This window comes from Cetorhinus maximus, chromosome 11 (assembly GCF_964194155.1).
Source record: "Cetorhinus maximus chromosome 11, sCetMax3.hap1.1, whole genome shotgun sequence".
Taxonomy (NCBI): Eukaryota; Metazoa; Chordata; class Chondrichthyes; order Lamniformes; family Cetorhinidae; genus Cetorhinus; species Cetorhinus maximus.
Window position 1 is genome coordinate 104,742,640 of NC_135889.1, and position 16,264 is coordinate 104,758,903.

The 16,264-nt window shown below is 43.1% G+C and overlaps 1 protein-coding gene across 6 annotated transcripts in view; it reads left to right on the plus strand.

Moving 5' to 3' along the window:
- The window catches only part of lypd6 (LY6/PLAUR domain containing 6), a 269,673-nt gene that overhangs the window by 138,134 nt on the left and 115,275 nt on the right, over positions 1–16,264 (plus strand). Inside the window, exon 1 of one of the 6 annotated variants that reach the window (XM_078552533.1) lies at positions 11,519–11,623. The exons of the other annotated variants lie outside the window; for them this stretch is intronic. The gene's annotated coding sequence lies outside the window, so the exon portion shown is untranslated. Of the gene's footprint in view, positions 1–11,518; positions 11,624–16,264 lie in introns of those variants that run through there. 6 annotated transcript variants of the gene reach the window in all.

Below are 16,264 nucleotides of genomic sequence, written 5' to 3' on the forward strand. Positions count from 1 at the left end.
CCGGTGATGTAGCAACATGGACCTGGCTCCACTAGAGGAGGTGTTCTGTCCAATGCTGCGCAACCATCTGGCATCATCCACTAATGAGTTACTTACATAGAATGTCCAACACGCAAATAAGCCATTCGGCCTAACAGATTCATGCTGGTGCTTATGGTCTGCACAAGCCTTTTCCCACTTCCCGTCGTCTAACCATGGCAATTTATTACTGACCCGAATTCTGGTCTCCCCCTGCAAGTGAAAAGATCTCCTCTACACATAACCTATAAAACCCATTCATAACGTTGAAGACCTCTATAAGGCCACGCCTCTGCTTCCTCATTTCTAGAGCCTCCGCCTGTTCAAACTTTCCAGATTTACGCAAAGCAATGATCAGCCTGACAATAGGAATATACTGCAACCATTTGCAGGCCCAGAACAAAGCACACTAAGGCTGGAATTAGATGCATGTCAACTATTTGCATGTAACTCGTTCTAATAAATCCAGAAGTTTAATACTGCTAGAAATCTGAAATAAGAACAGAATATGTGGGCGACACTCTGCAGGTCAGGCAGCATCAGTAGAGAGAGAAAAACAGAGTTAACCTTTTCAGGTCGATGATCTTTCATCAGAAGTGGATCCCTATTTAACCCAGCCTGCCTAGTGTTTTTACAGTACAGCTGCAATAGGTGTAATTGGCCACTTCACTGTTCATTGAATCAACACTGGAGAAACCCAAGTGATAACTCACTTCACAGCCAGCAATTCCTGCTGGAATGGACTGGATTTAGAAATTTGCTTCAGTCTGCCCCAGTTGCTGAACAACCATGGAATAAGCACATTGCAGACTGGAGAGTCTGTCACAGTCACAAAACAGCTCTAAGCTCAGCAATACTAGGTAGAGGTATTGGGCAGGGTATTACGGCCCTGTCACGGTGGGAATGGGGCCATAAAATGTGGCGAGCCACTCTAAACTCCACTGACTTCGTAAAATTCAGCGGGAGGGATTTTCTGGCCCCACCCGCCGCTGGGATTGTCCGGTCCTGCCGAAAGTCGATGGACTTTTGGCCAGGCTGCCGAATATCCCACGGCGGGTCCCACCACAACGGAGTTAGAAAATCCCGCCGATGGTCTTATGGGTATCAGAGTATTAAGGCATTTGGAGCTTCTGATTGAAAATAATTTTTGATGTTTATTAACGATGAATCCATATGTGTCATGGAAAACTGTGGATAATGAAAGACCATTTTGGACATAATGTCATTTAAAGGAGAGGTGGCAGCTCCAGGGATGGTTCGTGGGGAGGCTTCAGTCATAGCTGCCCATGGATCCCCATGATTCATGGGTTATGGTGGCTGCTGGTGGGGTGCCCTCTTATGCTGTAGCTAATGTTATACCTGATGCAGTAGAAACACCTGGTGAGGCTTTCTCATTTAACATGATCCTTGGGTTTTGCATTTTAAAAGTAAAAGAAAAGTTAGGGTGAGATAATAACTGATAAAGCGATGGTCCATTCGCAGGGCTGCCATTATCAACCCAGCAAATTCTTGTACGATGGGGATATGCTCTTAAACGTGATCATTTGTGAAGATTTCTCAAAGGGTTCAGGGGAACATTTCATGAGTAGCCCTTAAGCTAGTTAGTGCTCAGCTGTTGAGGCGTGCGGGGGTGGGGGGGGGGGTGGTGTGGAGTGCTCGATGCAGCATCTTTGTGAGGCGTTATCTTCACAGATCTGGGTGCCATTGTTGGGAGCCTGATCTTTTTTGAAGTTGGCAATCTGTAATCAGGATCGGAGTAGAGAACATCTGAAATGAAGGGGGCTGTGTTCTCTTTGTGTTTGTGACGGAGCCCTGCTTGACAGCTGCTGCATTCATTAGCTTTGTGTCTTAATCGGAAAACTGACTAATTGGGGGGGCAGGCAAAAGGTATATTGAATACACTTATCTAAGGGAACAGGGAAGGATTCATTTCACAGTGGGCAGGCAGCACAGTGAACAGTCGGTGTGGTGTCAATCAGGGAAAGAGTTAATGCTGAAACAAGTTCAGATTGCTTCATAGGAAGCTTGAGGTGTGGTGTTATCATTTTAGCCCCAAAAAAGTTTGCATTTTTTATTAAATCTCTAAGACAGACAGTTCTGTTGTTCTGGTTTATAACCTTGAGATTTTAAAAGTCACAGCCTTGAATGCATCTGCTTTGTTTGAAACTCAGCACTTGGGAGGTTAATGGTTGTTTAACTTCTCCACTCTCCTGTAAAACTTTCCCTAATTCCTGCCTCCTGACTTAGTTTTTAGTCAACCATCCTAATGTCTCTCCATTTGGCTTGTCATCTTCTGTCTGATTACTCTGCTGCAAAGTGCCTTGGGAGGCCTTTTACTCTGCTGAAGACATTATATAAATGTAAGTTGTTTGTAATTTTGTTTTTGTCTCCTGCTCCTGTTACTCTACCATGGTGGCTGATCTTTCAACTGAATCACCCTCCTCCCAACCCCTCTGCCGTTCAGCCTCATTCTGCATTCTCAAAAGCCTCCTTAAAAACTTCACTCTGAATCTGCCTTTTCCCCTCCTGACTAATTTATCCATTTGTTGTCCTTCCTGTTCCGCCTACAGTGTCTTTCTCCATTGCCTTTTGAACTGCACTGAGATATTGTTTTGCACTTGGGGTGCACATTAGAATTTAAGTTGCTGCAATAGGCCTTCTACCATTAAAGATAATGGTGAAGGTAAACTACAGGAGAGCGTAATTTTGACATTTTCAGCTGAGGAGATCAAATATATGTTTTACTTAAAATTAAGCAAATAACAAGTTCTCTTGCTGAACTGCAATCCTTGACTCATTTGTTTTCACGTTATGGAGGACCTTGCGCTGGGGGGAATAAATATTAAACTCAGCTACCAGTGAGGAAGATTGATTTCATGTAAATAAAGCCACTGGCTTTGTTTTATGAAACAATGGGGAATAAAATGCAAATTCGGATGGAGCCATTGCAGGGAGTCAGTCTTGGAGATTTAATGGGGTTTGTTCTCCTGACACACGAGAAGCGAATAGCCCCATCATCAGTAGCTAATTACTTTTACTTGGAAAGCTAATGTAACAGAAGGAGCCAGATTGTTGACCAGGGAGCCCTCAGGGCTTTGGCAGCTTTTAAATTCCCAAGCGATGCGTTTTTTAAAAAAAAATCAGGGCCACTTTTCCCAGGAACTGCTCTTTGCAGGAAGGACCAACTAAAAGTGAGTTTCAAAAAAAAATACAGCCAGATTTTGCATTGCTTTGGAAAACCATTCTTGGAATTTATTTCATGCAATGTTGTCTATTACTCGAGGCAGGTGGGAAATTATTTGGAAGCGAGGTAACCCAGGTGCTTTTTGAGTGATTTTCTTTAAATGTTCTGTCAGCCTGATTATAGTAGTTCATAGTGGTGGATTCCAGTTCATGGATTACAGTCAGAGTTACAACAGGGAGACTGGCTGTTCAGCCCAACCAGCCAGTATTGCTGTTTATTCTCCATATGAGCAGTCATCCTAATCCTACGTGACCATTTTCCCCCCCACGTTCCTTTATTCCCCTTTTTCTTCAATCACCAATTCAACTTAGGAAATGTTTAGAGGGCCGCATTTTCACTAACCAAGGCGGGTAGCTCGAGTCGGAAAATTTCCCGACTTGGCAGACCCGTCTCAAATAAAGGGCCCCGTCACGCACCATTTTCACTCTTGGGAGGCGGGGGGCATGATCAAGTTGGACCTTGCTGCTTCCTGAGGCAATTCGGAGCTGGCCACGGAGGCAGGCCGAGTGCCAAGGTGAGCTGGTTAGGCCCTCTAGCTCTCACCCCTCACCCCCACTCATCCCCCATTTCCCCCCTTCCAAGCCATCTTATACCCCTATGCCCCCTCCATGCCACTTCATACCCGCTTGCCACCTCCATATTCACTCACCTAGTATCCAATGTGGGCAGACCTCAACCGCTATGTGGAGATGAAGAGACTTCTAAGATTCTAATAGAGTTCTCACTTAAGGGCCTGTATTTTACCTTTGGTGGGCACCTGTGATCAGCAGGCCCAGGAGTGGCCAGGAAACGGACTGCCAACCGCGATCGGCCCACGACTGCGATTTCACCCTGGCGGGCCATTTAACGGCCAGCCAACGCGAAACTCACGCTGAAAATCTTAGCACTGCCGGGGTGGGGGCCGGAAGAGGGCGGGCGATGATGTCACCGCGGGCACGGGTGAGCGCTGCGAGAGAGCTCCCTCGAGGCAGACAGTTGCCTCAGGGACCTACAGACCTTCAAACGATGAAATAAAGGTTTAAAAAGCTGCAAAGAAATGTCCGTGCATCGCAATCAAGCACTTGAAAACACATCTTCTAAAAATGTTGTACGCGGATATTTATTTTTATCTTATTTCATAATAGAGATTTCACCCTGCCCTTGGTTGAGGTTTGATGAAAAATGTAAAGGCTGCCTGGCCAGCCCGCCCACCCGCCAACTGTAAGTTTGGACGGGCCACAAGATCGGAAGCAATTGCTCTGTTAATGGGCTTAATTGTCCTATTAAATTGTCGGCAGCAGTGCTTTCGACATTTGTGTATGCCTGCTGCGTGAAATATCTCGTGTGCGACAATGTCGGGATGCTCACTTGACATCATCTCGTGTGATTTTACGCCCGATTGGGTGGGTCGGGCACATGCCCACCCACGGGATGTAAAATTCTGCCCATACGCACTTGATATAGGGGGAAAAAAAGCTCTCATTCTTGAAACCCATTCAAAGTTTTAAATCCCTCAAATGACCAGTCTGTTATAAAAAGAAACTTTTATATTCAGTAACCACATCAAAAGCAGCTAATCCTTTACTACACTTTAAATCTGTCAATCAAAATGTGAACTTAAACCCCTTGTTGAGATAAGTGGGGTTTTTTTATCTTTTGAAACTCAGCCAAGCATTCACAATTGGGCTCAGTTGTAAGAACAACTTTGGAGAATGTCAACAATGAAGTCTATTGAAACTGCAGGAACAGGTGGTAATGGCTCTTTCCTAAGATACACCAGATGACTTGTCAATTATTGTACTCCAGCAGCCTTTCCTTACTCTAAATGACAGCTGCAGCCTAGTTCTAAAGTACTGGGGATTTAGATAACTTCAGATAATGACACTTAAAGATATTACCTGCCCTTCAAGAACATTTACGTCTCTTACATAAATTTGTGAATCCCACTATGCGAGGTAAGTCACGTAAAACAGCGAAAATGGAGTCTGTTAAAACTCAGCACTACTTTAAAAAGGCCCAGAAGATTTGTGTTTTGTTTGTGTGATTCACACTCCAACCCCTTCCAATGAAAATTATTTTGGCTAGAAATGGGAGCAGGACCTCCGCATCCAGGTCCGGACTGCCATTTTAAAATGACTCTGGAGTCATCCTGACTCTGCGGAATCTGGCCCATAGCCTGTATTTCAATTACTAACTCTGGTATTCACAACCTTTTGTGTTTTTCTAAGAAAAGGCTTGTCCTGCAAATCTTATGCATTTCACTTCATATTTATGCCCCCTTGTGCTCCTCGTGAGACTTTGGAACAAAATCCATGATGCAGTCTTTGAATTGTTATGTCACCAGAGAAACTTTATCTCCCCTTCAAAATATCAGGGTAACAGTAATATGGCTCTCGTAATTCAACATCCGGATATTATTTTAAAATACTCGTTGTGGTGTTTTTCTTCAGAAGATATGTAGCCCTGATTTTAACCTAAGCCATCTGGTTTGAGGCGTCTACTTGGGTTGAGTGACTGTTACGTACCTCGTTGAAGCCAATCGAGTGTAAAATTGGGCATTGTACAAAACCAGTGATTGGCCTGAACCCAGCCTATTCTTGTCGGGCGAGGTGAGCTATAATCGGGGCTTTGCTTTTTTTAATGCAAAAAATGTGTTTTATGTCAAGAATGCGGCCTTTCAGAAAATACCCAGTCTTCAACATACCTTTTGAAGAGTAGCCATTATTGTCATGGAGATTATTGCAAGTTGTAAATAACATATTAATAATAATGTGAAGTTTTATAAATGCAATGAGAACATTGTATGAATCTATGATTTATTTAAAATAAATCACTTGTGTCACTAGTTTCATCGTTCCCTAATGTCTGCGGCATAGTTGAGCTTTTCTTTCCCATTCTGAGGCACCTAAGTGCTTTCCCTCTGCATGAAAGGTGCTATATAAATGCTGGTTGTTGTTTTTGTGCTTCTTTTGTGACCAAAATGCTACATTGAGCGTTTTATTTTGCACAAATCAGTTTTGTATATGAAATTTCCAGAAGCTCATGTCACAGGACTGACTCTCCTCATTGGAATTTGCAGCATCTCTATATTTATTTACCGTTGACACTGTACATATTGATCAATTAACACATTTACTGTTTTGAGTGTATATTACAGACACGGGAGGGAGGAAGAACTGCATTCTTATTTTTTTCACCATCTGTCCACTAGCAGATGTATTTTTAATTTTTGAAATAGGCTGTGGCGTGTTTCCCCAAACCCTCTGTTTGTGAGGTTAATTTTTAAAGTAACTCGCAACAAATTCTCTTTAGGGTAAAATCAGAAGTATAGTTTATTCACACATTCAAAACTCAGGGAATAGTCACAATACACGCACACAAAAAGATAGGAAAGAGGAATTTTTACAACTGTGAGTAACTTAAAAGAATAAACACCATTGATGTGGATATCATTTCACATGATTGCCAGGGTCCAGAAAATCAGTGTCCAATCAGGTTTCTTTCGCAGAGAGGCTACAGCTCAGACGGGTTCAGCTAGCTGAAGCAGGATTTTGCAATGAGATGAGGTGGTATAAAGGCATGGTCTGCTCAGCAGGTGATGGCAGGAATCTTTCAGAGAAACAGGGTTTGAGGAGGTTTAGACTTGATGCAGAGTGCTGGTCAGCCTGGAGTCCTGCATTGATGTTTGCATGCTGGAGTTCAGACAGCAGACTGAGTTGCAAGTCTTGAAATGTAACATTAAAACTTTCCAAAGGTCAAAAGCTTAGGTCATATGGTGTGGCCCTTTAATGAGTTAGTTGCAGGCTACCAAGCAGTTTCTATGCCTCTGATCAAAATCCATCGTTTAGCTTAGGAGGTACATGGTGGTGTTTAGCGCCTCTGCAGGTATAGTGAGTTTTGATGGCTCTCCCTTTGTTATAGCCCAGGCTGGGAAGACAAGTTGTCTACTGGCCCCTGGTTACATTGATTGAAATGTGTCCTCACAATGAGAGGTATGAAATTCCACAAGGATGAGGGTTGAAGTTTTTGTCTTGTAACTGCTGTTGGAAATTTTCAGAAACTGTAGCCAACTTGTGAATTATGTAATCTGTAGCAGTCATCTTTCAGTTCAGCAAAGTCCACTTTTTAAATAAGGAAAAAGGTAAGGTTTGATTTAAGCAGTTTATGATCTCTTTCATGTCTTAGGAACATGGCAGTGTATTCTGTTCTGTGTATGGCTTTATTTAGGATGCCTGTGTTAACTCCTGTCCTATTGTCTGTATGCAGGCATGGCACCTATTCTTACCTCACTGTCAAAGTCTCCAAAAGCTTTTGTGAGCTCCGACAATCCAGCAATAGCTCAGATGTTCAGAACAATTTGTGAGCAAATCTTGTGACTAGGAAAGCTAATAGCACAGGCATTTTACCTGTCATGTATGCTTGATGCCCTAGTGTGGTGGCAACTTTACACAAGTTACTTTGCTATCCTCTCGAGGATGGAGTACTATATAACCAAGGAAGCTGGGCTCTGGTGGGAGATATCCCAGAAGACCAGATTAATTAGGAAGAAAACATGCAGACTTATTCAATAATCTGTTTAAACTTCCTTTGCATTAAGAACTAGAGTAGCTGGGCTTTCCTGGATGGGCAAATGCTTTCTTTCAGAGTCATGCTGTTTAAAGGACCATTGTCACTAGGAAATTCTGCTCTGCAAGCTTAAGATTTCTGAGAAGCTTCAGCTGTATCTTGCACGACAGCTGTGCCAAGGCCTTGCTGTCTTTTCGAGAGCATTACTTTCGAGCATTAAACGTGTGATCTCATGTTGAAGCTTCATTGTCAAATCATAACACTCTTTGTTCTCCACATTGAATGTGGTTAATTGACATTGAATGGTTGTGCTACATCCGAGGTGTCTAATAGCTCATGATGTAGAAATAAACTGCCTACTACCCGAAGAATCATGCTCCATTATCCATTTAGTAGGTAGCACCTATCATGCAGAAACATGGAGACCAATTTTCACAGAACTCATCAGAAGGATGACCATCTGAAAGGCCCAGTGAGAGACCCAAATCATTTACACGGTCAGGCCTCATTTTAATTTGGTTGGCGAGCTGCCAACACCCAATGAGCACTGAAAGGCAGCTCACTAATTATTGGTGGGTGGGGTGGAGAGGTGATCCTTGGGGAAAGGAGCACTGGGGACTGGCAGCAGGCTAAACGTGTATTTTTGTGAAATAAGAGAGCATTTTTAGGCTCAAATTCTACTGTGGCTATGCAGTCAGTTGGAAGCATGAAGTAGATGCTTGGAAATTTCTTATTCAAAAAGGAGAGAATGTAGCAAAGTATGTCACCCTGTGCCACTCTTGTGCTTCTGATGCCCGACTACAGCATGATCTGGGCAGAGTTGTAGAAGCAGGTTGGCAGCTAATGAATGGTAATACCCAGAGAGAGGGTAAACTATTTTTTTATATGGTTTTGACATACCCTTGTGACACTGTATGGAATCTGGAGCATCATTGTGATGTTTAGCTGCAAACTTGATTGTCTGTTTGACCACTGCTCAAGTACTCCTGGGCATTGGACTACTTGCTTGTAAATATGCTGATGTCAACAAGAGATTACTCATTTGCTCGTAAATTTTCAGCACCATGTCAGAATCCAAGATGAAATATCCAACTTTTTTTCTCTTATATGGTTGTTTTGCATTGGAAGTAAAATGTGATGCAAAATATATGTATGTGATGACATACATCCACAATCGTTTTAAATTTTTATTAATTTATGCACAAACATTCAGTACTACTTCAGTGTCGTGGCTGGGAGCAATGTTTCTCTTACCATTCCCTGCTGCCATCTTGCCACTATTTCTCTCTCCTCTCTCTCTCTCTTTAACTCATCTTATGATTCTTCATCTCTACGTTCACCCATACTAAAATAACCTCTCTCCCCATTTTTTTTCCATCCCTTCTGTTCAAAAATATAAAGAAAAAAGTAAAACCCATTTCCAAGCACACCGACTTGGCAGCAATACCAAAAGCACAAGACAATTAGATGACAAATTGTGTAAATCCATATCTACATTTTCAACAGTACCTTGTTAGCATTTCTGCAATTTCCTCAGTTACTACTTTTAATAGCCTGGAGTAGAAATGATCAGTTTCTGGAGATTTGGTGCTGGATTTTCAGCTCAGGGTGCGGGCACGTACTCAACCACGCACGACTGTGAAGTAGCGTGCAATGGCATCAGGCGAGCGTTCGGATGTCATCGCACAGTATGTCGGTTGGCTGGCGCACGCGGGCGTCGGCAACGTGCCCACCAATCATTAAGAGGGCTGTTAAACTCACTAATAAATTCATTAAAGTGAATTTTTCCCTATACGTCCAACCTGATGGTGGGCGGGCGAAAAGGGCAAGCGGCCTTTGGATTTTTGAGGAAACCTCATCTACGGGCGGGATGAGGTTTCCGATGTTAATTAAAAATAAAATTTTAAAAATTAAATCTCATTTTTAACATGTCTCTGCTCATGGGATAGAGTCACATGAGGGGACACGTTTACCTTAATTTTAAAATATTACTTTTAATGTTAGAAATCTTCAGTGCACTGAGGCAGCTCTGTGCCTTCAGGGAGCTTTCACTGAGCGCACGCACTGAATTCCGTGCTTGCCCTGCCCACCCCCAACCCAGGGAGCGCTGAGTGTTGCGGTGTGCGGGTGTGCGATTCATGCTGGCTGCCCGCTAATTGGCCAGCCAGTGTGAAATCGTGTTCGGGGCCCGATCATGGGCAGCGGACTGTTGTGCGGCCGCTCCTGGGTCCACCTGCCTGACGTGGGGAAAACCCTCCCCTTGGTTATCTTAAGTCCCATTATTTTTACCATTGTCATGTGTTTTAAAACTTGCATTAAATCCACCAAGCCCATCATCTAGACTTATTTTTTGGTTCCCTTGTACACTGGTGCTTTTTCCTCTTCCTCCACTCTGGAAATAGATACAAGTTATTAATTTAATAAATCTGCTATTTCCTTTTAATCTCTGCTATATCAGTCTTTAATGAGCCAACGTTTTCCTTTACCACTTACTTTATCTTATAATTTACGAAAGCCTTTGCCATTAAATGATATTCAGGCATCAATTTCAATATCACTTTGCCCAACCATGATGACTTTCCCCTAATGTTTTGCAAACCTGTGGTGATTGTATAGGATTAAAAACGTTTTGATCACAAGTTTGCTTTTAATTTTTAGGTCAGGTTTTCCATGGGCCAGAATAAACATCTAAGGTTAATCACATGGAGATATATTCAGAAGCTGGGAACCCAAGCCCAGGAAGAGTTAGATTTGGCCTGTCTGAATCCCACCTACTTTTTCCACAGATCCCAATTTTACCAGTACGGGAAAATGGGTGGGGCCTGCTTCAGTCACAAGGGAAACCCAAACTCAGTAGGGCCCTTTAAACTTGGTGCTGAGCTCGGACAGACCCCATTTTAGCTGTTGCCAGATCCTTAACCCGTAGTATGGGAATCACAACTTTATGGAGTAGATACAAACACTTGAAAGACCGATAAGGCCTGTTTAACTGTCATGATCTGAAGTATTTTAACTACCTCCACTCTTTTAAACTGTAAACAAAACTAGCTGGAGCTGTGAGTGATCGTTTTAAAAACAAAACTCTGCTGGACTGCTTTTATTGACAGGCCAGCTGGTATAGCATCTTTTTCTAGAAGTTTCAACAGAGTTCTTTGTTGACATTTCTCTAGGGTCATTCATTATAAATGATTGGCTGAATTTCAAAAGCTACAATTATTCTAGCAGGAGGTTTTGAATTCCCAGTTTGATTGACACTTTCAGAAGTACAGGATAAGTGATGTGAAAAAAAACTGCTGTTCATAAGAGACTAACCACTTGAGGAGATTTAAGAACTTTGATGCCTCTATGAATGGGAGATTATTTTTCTACTATCAAGTCTGTGTAGCGAGAGCTGTATTACATTTTTCAAAATTTATTTTATTTAATTTACACAAGGCTCCTGAGGTCTGCCCATGTTAGATACTGCCAAGTGGCTATGGAGTTGGTATGAGGGGCCATGGGGGTTGGGTGGAGAACATGACTTGATATTGGAACATGAGAGACTGTTGGGGGGGTGGTGCGGGGGGTGAGGAGCATGGTTTGGCATTGAGATGACATGAAAGGACAGCGTCCTACGCTACTGTGCCTCAGTCCTCTAATTTTGTTTCATATTCATCATTTGAAACATAACAAAGTCATTCCAATTGATATTTCAGAAAAGGGAGTGTTTCTTGAAAGTTAAATAAACCTTTCTGCATTGACATAAGGACTTAGGGATACTGGAGAATAATATTGTGGCTCAAGTGGCTGGTTCCAAAGTTCAAAACATCCCAAAAGGTAACTTGCACCTGCTACAAACTCACCAAAGGCTCATTTATGGAGCTATATGCATTATTGAGGATTTCTCTAATACTGATTAGGTGTGTGCATTTATCTATTATAGATCATTCCTTGATAGTCAGCTATCGATTCGGACATTGTGAACCACTGATTTAATATTGTCATCAGTCATTCAATGTGTACAGTATCACAAGGCTCACCTTCTCCCCGCATCACCGACGCTGCTCACCCCAACCCTACATCCCGACAGTGCTCAGCTTCCTTACTCCTCTCAACACTGCTCAACCCCTGCTGCATCCCCAAACTACTCAGCCCTGCTGCACCTCCGACAATGCTCACGTCCCTCACTCCTCCTCCCGACACTGCTCAAACCACCCTGCCCATACCCCCCACACTGCTTACCACCACCCCCCCATCCCCAACACTACGGTGACCAGCGTGGCATCACTGCTGACTGAAAGATCTGGTCCATCAATTATTTTTTTTGCCACCAAACACCAATGCATAGACCGAGCTCAGTCAATGCATTTGACATCAAATGCTCACATCTAATGTGTATGAAAAATACTGAAGAGATGTTGAAAATAAAAGAAAAGCATTATTTGTTGTTGAGAAAGAGTGAGCAAAGATACTTGTAAAGAGAGGCTTTGATACCTTAATACAGTTTGGTGCTTCTCCAGTTAATATTTTATTTTCCAAACAACTGGTTGGTATTGTAAGGGTTCATAGGGTGAGGGAATTTTCATATATTGTGGAATGTCATTCTTAAGTATTCTCCTAAAAATGGTTTAATTCTCTTTTTTTTTAATTGTGAAATGACCATTTATGTTTAATACAAGTTATTGTATAGTGCGCAGTAATGAAACATGGGGCAGAACTTTCCCCCCTGTCGGGGGAAGTTCAGGAGTGGGCACATGCGAGCACGTCTCCGATCGGCGCCCCCGATTGGGGGTGCGCTGCCATTTTACATGGGCAGGCCAATTAAGGCCTACCCAGCGTGACATCCGCCAGGAAGCGCTATGCGCTCCCTGTTTGGGGGTGGGGGGCGGTTTCCCTAAGCTGAGAGTGCGCTCTTTCGCGCATGCACATGAAAGAGCACACTCATCTCCCTGAGGCTAAGTGCTGCCTCAGGGTAGATCGGCGCCAAATTCAAAAATTTAAAAATAGAAAAATAAAATTTCCCTAACACGTCCCCTTGTGTGACAGTCACATGAGTTGGGACATGCCCATCACTTTTAGTTAAACTTTTATTAAACCTACATGAAACCTCATCCCACCCATGGATGAGGTTTCATGCTTTCTCTGAAGCCCGCCAGGGCTCCTGGCCTGCCCGCCAACCTTAAAGTTGGATGGGTAGGTCCTTTTAACTACTGCAATTAATTTTTAAATGGCCTCAATTGGCCATTGACAGGTTGACGGGTGCACAGCTGATTCGGCTGAGCCCCCGCCGACCTGAAAATTGAAATGACGCGGGGTGACGGAGTTCCGCCCGATGTCATTTTACATGTCGGCGAGTGGGTGCCGCCCCCCCCCTGCTCGCTGACCAGGAAATCCTGCCCATGAAGCTAACCAAGCCCGGTGCCACATGGTGCTGGCTGAGATCTGTTTTATGTGGCTTATCAGGCTTGTGATTTCATATTTTATTTAATTTCAGCTGCTTTAATCATTGGACTATCATTTGGCAATCGATTTCATATTTCCTCAGGCAGCTGTTGCAAGGAGATATTAGACACAAATTGTTTCTTCATTTGAAATTACTGCATTTCAGTGAAAACTATTTGCAGAACCGCTGTCGGATTAACTAGTGCATTGCCTGCACATTTTGGTTTGCATGTATCATTCTTAAATTATAAAATGACACTTGTCCTGTGTCATTAACCAAAAGGTTATAACAGCATGGTGTCGACTCCGACAAGTAGAGCAACATTCATCAACTCTGTGATTAACTTTCTGACAAAGTATGAGTTTGATGGTTTAGATCTGGATTGGGAGTATCCAGGTTCTAAAGGAAACCCGCCAGAAAACAAACAACTGTTCACTAGTTTGGTTGTGGTAAGAAAAACAGCTTTCACATTTAAAACATGTCAGATGTGCAGTACTATATAATTATTAATTATTTAGTGCTATATGTCCTCAAATCAATAATACTTTGCTTGCCTTTTTCCATTTGGATTTATTTTCATCTAAAGTGACTAGAAGAAATCTAACAGCATTGTTAGTGGTGTTTAAGAGGCAGCTTGACAAATACATGAATAGGATGGGAATAGAGGGATACGGACCCCGGAAGTGCAAAATGTTTTAGTTAACGGGCAATATGATCGGCGCAGGCTTGGAGGGCCGAAGGGCCTGTTCCTGTGCTGTACTTTTCTTTGTTCTTCGTTCTTTGTTATTACATCTCAGCTAATCTCTTCACTAGCAAAGTTCTTTTCTTTTCTGAACTTTGCAAACCCAATAGCACTGTGTCTGCCATTTGTAGATATTAAAGAGTTACTATTGTGCATCAAGAATGTTTCCAGGTTAACTGAGTTTCGGGAACAATTGGAGCTGAATGTACTGGTCAAGAATTGCCACTATTCCTTGGGAGCAAAGTTATACTGCAGCAGATACAGTAGCATCTTTCTTTTAGAAATTAACTCGCAAATACATGTGCCTATATTTGCAAGTACTGTGCTTATGGTAACTACACAATGTAATTCATTCCATATTGGCAATTAGGATGTTTCCCAGGGAAAGGTGCTATATGAACATGCATTCTCTCTGTATATATTGGGTTCAGTTGTTTTACATTGTATTTGTGCAATACACTGATATTTTACACATCTGTATTGAGAGTGTGAGGAATGCTTGGATGGCATTATCACTGTGGGATTGGAATGGAAAGTTGACCATGGCTTTATGGGGCAGCAAGAAAGTACATGGAATTCTGAGAGGGATTAATTCCCCCTTCTCCCTGATCTGGGATTTATGGTCTCTTCCAGTTGTCCTGGCCAACCCCTCCTCTACACTATAGCACACGGACCCCAACTGCTTTTGTCCTTTAGCAAGCATGATGTTTAGTTCTGGGTGAGTCACAGTTGAAAGTCAATCCTTTCTAGATTGATGTTCAGAATAGTTTGATGCTAGTTTGGAGCATTACATTGTATACAATGAGTCCCTGACCTCGGTTGGAACATAAGAATGGCCATTAAAGGTCATTTTTCATCCTTTACCAATCACAGCACCCTTCTACAGCTTTGCTTTCCTATTCTAATGTTTTGCAATGATTTTGAGTGTACACTGTGCTGGATTGTATCTGTCTGGTAGTTATTGCTTCAATACTTAGATGGATGTTCTGGGTTGGTTTTCCCATATTCTATATTTGCTCTTCACTATGTTCCATTCCTCGACTGTTCTAAGTTCAGTTTTCAGGTGATTTTTTTTTAGTCTTAAGCCAGGATTTTCTGGCCCCTTTGCGGGCGGTACCCGCCGTGGGCGAGGCGGCGCCCCAGCCAGAAGTCCATTGATTTATGGCAGGACCGGAAGATCCTGGTGGCGGGCGGGTGTGGAAAATCCCGCCATTTGTGTCTTTGGGCAGGCAGCAGCCACAGCAGTTGGCCAGAACTAGGAACATAGGAAATAGGAGCAGCAGTCGGCTATTCGGCCCCTCGTGCCTGCTCCATCATTCAATTGGATCATGGCTGATCTTCTACCTCAATGCCATTTTCCTGCACCATCCCATATCTCTTGATATCTTTAATATGTAGAAATCTATCGATCTCTGTCTTGAAAATGCCCGATGACTGACTGAACCTCCACAGCTCTCTGGGGTAAAGAATTCCAAAGATTCACCACCCACTGAGTGAAAAATAATCCTGATCTCAGAATAAGGGGGAGGCCATTTTGGGCTGTGACTGTGTCCCCTGGTTCTAGACCCCTCCACACCCAAGCCACAGGAACCATCCTTCCTGCATATACCCTGTTAAGTCCTATAAGAATTTTGTGTGCTTCAATGAGATTGCCTCTCATTCTTCTAAATGCTAGAGAATTTAGGTCCAGTGACCTCAGTCTCTCCTCGCTGGACAAGCCCGCCATCCCTGAGATCAGCCTGGTGAACCTTTTTTGCTCGTTCCATGGCAAGTGTATCCCCCCTTAGGTAAGGAGACCAAAACGGTAGAGATTACTCCAGGTGCAGTCTCACCAAAGCTCCATACAATTGCAGCAAGACTTCTTTATGCCTTTACTCAACCTGACCCCATGCTTCATGGCACACTGGCGTCGGGTCGTGTTTGCTACCCAGAATCGAACCCATCTCCCAATTCCTGCCTCCAGTGGAAAAATCTGGCCCTGAGAGTCAGAGGACGTAAGAGGAAAGAGCATGAGATGGACAGTCACGCCAAGGCTCACCTTGTGCGTGCCTGCAGTTTCCAGCAAGGGTCAAAGGTTAGTAAACAGGAGGCGCAACTCAAAGTATGATTCTCAACTGGATTCTGTACTGGAGTCTGTAAAGGTGGAACTACAAAACAAGGCCAGTGATAAGGAACTGGGGCAGTTACAGGAGGAGAGCGAGAAATCGTGGAGTAATAGTGAGAAACATCAGTGTACCAAATTACCCTTTTCAAAGAGTTGATGGAATGTCAATAAAAATATCATGGACCAGGA